Raw genomic sequence first — 7500 nt, forward strand, 5'->3', positions numbered from 1 at the left:
CTGGCCGGGCGCGCACTCAGGACCGAGCCCCTGTCGCTCGAGTCCTGGAAGTCCTTAAGAAAGAGGCTGGTCTGAAATCAGGTCGAAAAAATTTTTATGTTTGTTCTTCCAGGGTGTCCATGTCCCTAAATGTGTCCGAGATAGCGCCCCCTAGGCGGCCACGCATGTCCGCGTGAGCCCCTGTCGCTCAGAGCCTGGAAGAACCATTCGAAAAAAGAACCATCGAAAAGAGGGGGAAAATCCAACTTTTGAGTCCCAAAATAGCTCACTTTGACTCGGACACATTTCCTGCCAATTCGGCCTGTCTAAGCCTGGCGCACCTACTAACGTGATGGGGGTGTTTTGGTAGACCTGGTAAAAACAGGGAAAATCGAAAGAGGCTTAAAGTAGGCTAGAACTCAAGCCTCTCTCGTTGTTGGACTTAGAAAAAATCCGGCTCGAAAAATAAATCCCATTGAAATGCATTGGGCTTGGCGCTGGGATTTTTTTCTAAGTATGTGAACGAAAGAGGCTAAGGAGGCTGGAAGTTAGGCCTCTCTCGTTGTTGGACTTAGAAAAAATCCACTTTTTTTGCACGGGATTTTTTCTAAGTGTCACATGGAAGAGGCTAAACAGGCTGGAGGCCAGGCCTCTCTCGTTGTTGGACTTAGAAAAAATCCCAAAAGTGGACACTCTGACAAAATCACGCATGTTGACACTTAGGCAAAAAATCCAACTTTTGCTCCACGGAAGAAAGAGGCTAAGGAGGCTGGAACTTAGGCCTCTCTCGTTGTTGGACTTTGAAAAAATCCACTTTTTTTGCACGGGATTTTTTCCAAGTGTCTCATGGAAGAGGCTAGACAGGCTGGAGGCCAGGCCTCTCTCGTTGTTGGACTTTGAAAAAATCCCAAAAGTGGACACTCTGACAAAATCACGCATGTTGACACTTTGGCAAAAAATCCAACTTTTTTGGACTTGGCCCGGCTTTTCTTCCATTTGTCCCCCACTTGGGCTGGTTCACTCCTGGGTATCTTTTGGTCATTCCCGGGGGCCCCGGAGCTCGCGCAGCTCGCTGCGGGACTTCTGGAACTCCATCCTGGGTAGGATTTTTAAACAATTTCGGACCTTTTTCCAACTTTTTCTCAAATTGTCCCCCACTTTCGCTGGTTCACTCCTGGGTATCTTTTGGTCATTCCCGGGGGTCCCGGAGCTCGCGCAGCTCGCTGCGGGACTTCTGGAACTCCATCCTGGGTAGGATTTTTAAACAATTTCGGACCTTTTTCCAACTTTTTCTCAAATTGTCCCCCACTTTTGATGGTTCACTTCTGGGTGCCTTTTGGTCATTCCCGGTGTTCCTGCGGCTCGCGCAGCTCGCTGCGGGGCTTCTGGAACTCCATCCTGGGTAGGATTTTTAATCAATTTCGGACCTTTTTCCAACTTTTTCTCAAATTGTCCCCCACTTTTGATGGTTCACTTCTGGGTGCCTTTTGGTCATTCCCGGTGTTCCTGCGGCTCGCGCAGCTCGCTGCGGGGCTTCTGGAACTCCATCCTGGGTAGGATTTTTAATCAATTTCGGACCTTTTTCCAACTTTTTCTCAAATTGTCCCCCACTTTTGATGGTTCACTTCTGGGTGCCTTTTGGTCATTCCCGGTGTTCCTGCGGCTCGTGCAGCTCGCTGCGGGACTTGTGGAACTCCATCCTGGGTAGGATTTTTAATCAATTTCGGACCTTTTTCCAACTTTTTCTCAAATTGTCCCCCACTTTTGATGGTTCACTTCTGGGTGCCTTTTGGTCATTCCCGGTGTTCCTGCGGCTCGCGCAGCTCGCTGCGGGGCTTCTGGAACTCCATCCTGGGTAGGATTTTTAATCAATTTCGGACCTTTTTCCAACTTTTTCTCAAATTGTCCCCCACTTTTGATGGTTCACTTCTGGGTGCCTTTTGGTCATTCCCGGTGTTCCTGCGGCTCGTGCAGCTCGCTGCGGGACTTGTGGAACTCCATCCTGGGTAGGATTTTTAATCAATTTCGGCCCTTTTTCCAACTTTTTCTCAAATTGTCCCCCACTTTTGATGGTTCACTTCTGGGTGCCTTTTGGTCATTCCCGGTGTTCCTGCGGCTCGCGCAGCTCGCTGCGGGGCTTCTGGAACTCCATCCTGGGTAGGATTTTTAATCAATTTCGGACCTTTTTCCAACTTTTTCTCAAATTGTCCCCCACTTTTGATGGTTCACTTCTGGGTGCCTTTTGGTCATTCCCGGTGTTCCTGCGGCTCGTGCAGCTCGCTGCGGGACTTGTGGAACTCCATCCTGGGTAGGATTTTTAATCAATTTCGGACCTTTTTCCAACTTTTTCTCAAATTGTCCCCCACTTTTGATGGTTCACTTCTGGGTGCCTTTTGGTCATTCCCGGTGTTCCTGCGGCTCGCGCAGCTCGCTGCGGGGCTTCTGGAACTCCATCCTGGGTAGGATTTTTAATCAATTTCGGACCTTTTTCCAACTTTTTCTCAAATTGTCCCCCACTTTTGATGGTTCACTTCTGGGTGCCTTTTGGTCATTCCCGGTGTTCCTGCGGCTCGTGCAGCTCGCTGCGGGGCTTCTGGAACTCCATCCTGGGTAGGATTTTTAATCAATTTCGGACCTTTTTCCAACTTTTTCTCAAATTGTCCCCCACTTTTGATGGTTCACTTCTGGGTGCCTTTTGGTCATTCCCGGTGTTCCTGCGGCTCGCGCAGCTCGCTGCGGGGCTTCTGGAACTCCATCCTGGGTAGGATTTTTAATCAATTTCGGACCTTTTTCCAACTTTTTCTCAAATTGTCCCCCACTTTTGATGGTTCACTTCTGGGTGCCTTTTGGTCATTCCCGGTGTTCCTGCGGCTCGTGCAGCTCGCTGCGGGACTCGTGGAACTCCATCCTGGGTAGGATTTTTAAACAATTTGGTACTTTTTCCTCCTTTTCCTCCATTTTTCCCCCACTTTCGCTGGTTCACTTCTGGGTGCCTTTTGGTCATTCCCGGTGTTCCTGCGGCTCGTGCAGCTCGCTGCAGGGCTTCTGGAACTCCATCCTGGGTAGGATTTTTAAACAATTTGGCACTTTTTCCTCCTTTTCCTCCATTTTTCCCCCACTTTCGCTGGTTCACTTCTGGGTGCCTTTTGGTCATTCCCGGTGTTCCTGCGGCTCGTGCAGCTCGCTGCGGGACTTGTGGAACTCCATCCTGGGTAGGATTTTTAAACAATTTGGTACTTTTTCCTCCTTTTCCTCCATTTTTCCCCCACTTTCGCTGGTTCACTTCTGGGTGCCTTTTGGTCATTCCCGGTGTTCCTGCGGCTCGTGCAGCTCGCTGCGGGGCTTGTGGAACTCCATCCTGGGTAGGATTTTTAAACAATTTGGTACTTTTTCCTCCTTTTCCTCCATTTTTCCCCCACTTTCGCTGGTTCACTTCTGGGTGCCTTTTGGTCATTCCCGGTGTTCCTGCGGCTCGTGCAGCTCGCTGCGGGACTTGTGGAACTCCATCCTGGGTAGGATTTTTAAACAATTTGGTACTTTTTCCTCCTTTTCCTCCATTTTCCCCCCACTTTCGCTGGTTCGCTTCTGGGTGCCTTTTGGTCATTCCCGGTGTTCCTGCGGCTCGTGCAGCTCGCTGCGGGACTTGTGGAACTCTACCCTGGGTGGGATCATATGATTTTCAACCCATTTTGGACCTTTTTCCCGACTTTCCCTCCATTTCCCTCCCACTTTCGATGGTCCACTCCTGGGTGTCTTTTGGTCATTCCCGGGACCCGGGAAGCCTCGGGCCTGCGGCGGGACTTGTGGATCTCCATGCTGGGCATGATTTTATGAGTTTTCTGGACTTTCTCTTCCCCGGGACCCGGGAGGCACGCGGCTGGACGTTATGCCCCCTAAAATCCCTCCCTTTGCTCGTAAGGCCAATTTTCCTCCGGATTTACTCTCTATAGACCCCAAGGAAAAAAATACCCGACCGGCGTCCATTTTTGACATCGGTCTCCAATCTAGGGCACGCGGGCCGAAAGCGGTACGCCGGTTCCGAAATCCGGCCCCCGCATTTTTTGGGTATTTTTTGAAAAAAATGGCATTTTTGGGACCGGGGGGACTTGCTGGACTCAGTCCCGGGTGCGGATTTTGAAAACTTTGAGGACTTTTGGATTTTCCCCCAGCTTTTCTCCCCCACTTGCAGTTTGACTTTGCGGGGTGCGTTACGGCTGTGCCGGGCGTCCCTGGACTCGGGTGGCCAGCTGCGGGGCTGGTGGGGGACTGATTTTTGAACACTTTGAGGACTTTTGGCTACTCTGCCAGCTTTTCTCCCCCACTTGCAGTGTGACTTTGCGGGCCTTGTTACGGAGGTGCCGGGCTTCCCTGGACTCGGGTGGCCAGCTGCGGGACTCGTGGGACTGATTTTGGAACACTTTGAGGACATTTAACTTCTTTCCCAGCTTTTTTCCCCTCCACTTCCAGTTTGACTTTGCGGGGTGCGTTATGGACGTGCTGGGCATCCCGGAACTCGGGCGGCCGGCTGCGGGACATTTTGCCCTCCTCCAAACCCCAGCCCTCTTTGTTTATCATGCCTATTTTCTGCTGGACACACACCCTCTCTTTTGAGCTGCCTCTTTTTTTACATTTGGATATGATTTATTGATGAATGGATTTGTTTTCCCCTTTTTAAATGATGGTTGATGTCTACCTTTTTAATACTTGCTTCTGGCTGCAGCCGAGACTTACAGTGTGATGCATCCAACCCCAACCCTGGTTTTTGTTTCCCTTAAAAACTTGGGGAAATGGACAGCTTTTTGGGGGGGCACTTCCAGCAAATGGAGGGACCTATTTGGAATTCCCCACCCGGGTGGAGATCCACGGCGAGCCGGCCTTCCTAAAGGGACAGCAACATGGACACTCTGCCATCATTGCAGCTTCTTTTTTTTTTTGGGGCACTCTGTCATATTTCCAGCTTTTTTTCGTGCTGACTTCCAGCAAATAGAGGGACCTGTTTTGAATTCCCTACCCGGGTGTAGATCCACGGCAAGCCGGCCTTCTTAAAGGGACAGGCACCCCCCTGTCCCTTGACACCTGCTTCCCTCCTCGGCGTCACCGAAATCCCACAAAATGACTGAAAATAGGACCCCAAATGACATCACTCGGTCCGGTTCTTTGGGTCTCACTCGGGGGCTTCTTTGACTCTGGAAGGCATGGTGAACCAAAAGTAGACACTTGGAAAAAATCCCCACTTTACAAGTTGACACTTTGAAAAAAAATCCCGACTATATAAGTTGACACTTGGAAAAAATCCCCACTTTATAAGTTGACACTTGGAAAAAATCCCCACTTTATAAGTTGACACTTAGAAAAAATCCCCACTTTATAAGTTGACACTTAGAAAAAATCCCGACTTTATAAGTTGACACTTAGAAAAAATCCCCACTTTATTTTGGAAAGGTTGGTACACCAAAAGTGGACACTTAGAAAAAATCCCCACTTTATTTTGGAAAGGTTGGTACACCAAAAGTGGACACTTAGAAAAAATCCCGACTTTGACTTTCGCAGGTCTATTACACTAAAAGTTGACACTCTGTCATATTTCCAGCTTTTTTTTGTGCTGACTTCCAGCAGATAGAGGGACCTATTTTGAATTCCCTACCCTGGTGCAGAACCACGGCAAGCCGGCCTTCCTAAAGGCACAGGCACATGGACACTCTGCCATAAGTGCAGCTTTTTCTTCTAAGGGTGCAGCGGCGGCGGAAGTCCACCGGAGGGCTCCAAATCCCCGCTTTCCTTTTTAGGCTTAAAGTGGCTTTTCCCTCCTTAAAAACTTGGGGAAATGGACAGCTTTTTGGGGGGGCACTTCCAGCAAATAGAGGGACCTATTTGGAATTCCCCACCCGGGTGGAGATCCACGGCAAGCCGGCCTTCTTAAAGGGACAGGCACATGGACACTCTGCCATCATTGCAGCTTCTTCTTTTTTTTTTTTCCCCTGTCATATTTCCAGCTTTTTTGTGCTGACTTCCAGCAAATAGAGGGACCTGTTTTGAATTCCCTACCCGGGTGTAGATCCACGGCAAGCCGGCCTTCTTAAAGGGACAGGCACCCCCCTGTCCCTTGACACCTGCTTCCCTCCTCGGCGTCACCGAAATCCCACAAAATGACTGAAAATAGGACCCCAAATGACATCACTCGGTCCGGTTTTTTGGGTCTCACTCGGGGGCTTCTTTGACTCTGGAAGGCATGGTGAACCAAAAGTGGACACTTGGAAAAAAAATCCCCACTTTACAGGTTGACACTTGGAAAAAAATCCCCACTTTATAAGTTGACACTTGGAAAAAATCCCGACTATATAAGTTGACACTTAGAAAAAATCCCGACTATATAAGTTGACACTTAGAAAAAATCCCCACTTTATTTTGGAAGTGTTGGTACACCAAAAGTTGACACTTAGAAAAAATCCCGACTTTATTTTGGAAGGGTTGGTACACCAAAAGTTGACACTTAGAAAAAATCCCGACTTTATTTTGGAAGGGTTGGTACACCAAAAGTTGACACTTAGAAAAAATCCCGACTTTATTTTGGAAGGGTTGGTACACCAAAAGTTGACACTTAGAAAAAATCCCAACTTTTACACTTAGAAAAAATCCAGCTTTTTGTTGCTGACTTCCATCAAATAGAGGGACTTTTTCCATGTTTCTTAACCGGGTGTCGATCCAAGGCAGGTGGGCCTTCTGGAAGCGACACCCTCCTTGACACTTAGAAAAAATCCAGCTTTTTGTTGCTGACTTCCATCAAATAGAGGGACTTTTTCCATGTTTCTTAACCGGGTGTCGATCCAAGGCAGGTGGGCCTTCTGGAAGCGACCCTCTCCTTCACACTCTGTCATATTTTCAGCTTTTTTGTGCTGACTTCCATTCAATAGAGGGACTTTTTCCATGTTTCTTAACCGGGTGTCGATCCAAGGCAGGTGGGCCTTCTGGAAGCGACACCCTCCTTCACACTTAGAAAAAATCCAGCTTTTTGTTGCTGACTTCCATTAAGTAGAGGGACTTTTTTCTTTTTTCTTAACCGGGTGGTGATCCAAGGCGGGTGGGCCTTCTGGAAGCGACACCCTCCTTGACACTTAGAAAAAATCCAGCTTTTTGTTGCTGACTTCCATCAAATAGAGGGACTTTTTCCATGTTTCTTAACCGGGTGTCGATCCAAGGCAGGTGGGCCTTCTGGAAGCGACCCTCTCCTTCACACTTAGAAAAAATCCAGCTTTTTGTTGCTGACTTCCATTAAATAGAGGGACTTTTTTCATTTTTCTTAACCGGGTGTCGATCCAAGGCAGGTGGGCCTTCTGGAAGCGACACCCTCCTTGACACTTAGAAAAATTCCAGCTTTTTGTTGCTGACTTCCATTAACTAGAGGGACTTTTTTCATTTTTCTTAACCGGGTGGTGATCCAAGGCAGGTGGGCCTTCTGGAAGCGACACCCTCCTTGACACTTAGAAAAAATCCAGCTTTTTGTTGCTGACTTCCATCAAATAG

This window comes from Nerophis ophidion, unplaced genomic scaffold (assembly GCF_033978795.1).
Source record: "Nerophis ophidion isolate RoL-2023_Sa unplaced genomic scaffold, RoL_Noph_v1.0 HiC_scaffold_90, whole genome shotgun sequence".
Lineage (NCBI taxonomy): Eukaryota > Metazoa > Chordata > Actinopteri > Syngnathiformes > Syngnathidae > Nerophis > Nerophis ophidion.